Below are 617 nucleotides of genomic sequence, written 5' to 3' on the forward strand. Positions count from 1 at the left end.
ACATAAATCGAAATTCTAGGATGAAATAGGTTGTATAAAATCAAAAACTTTTGTAGAGGAGAGACCAAACATATTCCAATTGATCTCCTATATATTCATCTTATTATAAAAAATAATGTTTTAATTACAACATAGTTGAAGAAGCATATATATGCCAAAACAAGAAAGCAAAAATGTCTGGTTTGGATTTGTATGACCCAAAAATTATAAAGGCCACAAGCTGTCAGTGTTTGTAGATTTCATTACTATAAGCTTGTCCACAAAACTGAATATATGTTAAATACACGTCAGATGTACTTGTGTCCATATAGTACGTGTTTTTCTTTTTCTTTTCTTCTTGTTCTCTTTTCATATTTATTCAGAATAGAAATTAAAATATATACTTTTATTAACATATGTATTAACGTTACCATTCATTTTTCTACTCTTGAACTTGGACGCAACATATTGGTTGAAATTGAATAGTAGTAGCCTAGTGTTTAATTTAAAAGCAAGCAACTGTTTTAAATTTTGACATATGTATTTGTTATAATAAATAAATGCAAGCCAAATTGGGAAATTAATGGTAGTCTGAGTCGCATTTAAATTTTGATATATATATATATATATATATATAT

The sequence above is a fragment of the Solanum tuberosum genome, unplaced genomic scaffold (genome assembly GCF_000226075.1).
Source record: "Solanum tuberosum cultivar DM 1-3 516 R44 unplaced genomic scaffold, SolTub_3.0 scf00363, whole genome shotgun sequence".
NCBI lineage: Eukaryota > Viridiplantae > Streptophyta > Magnoliopsida > Solanales > Solanaceae > Solanum > Solanum tuberosum.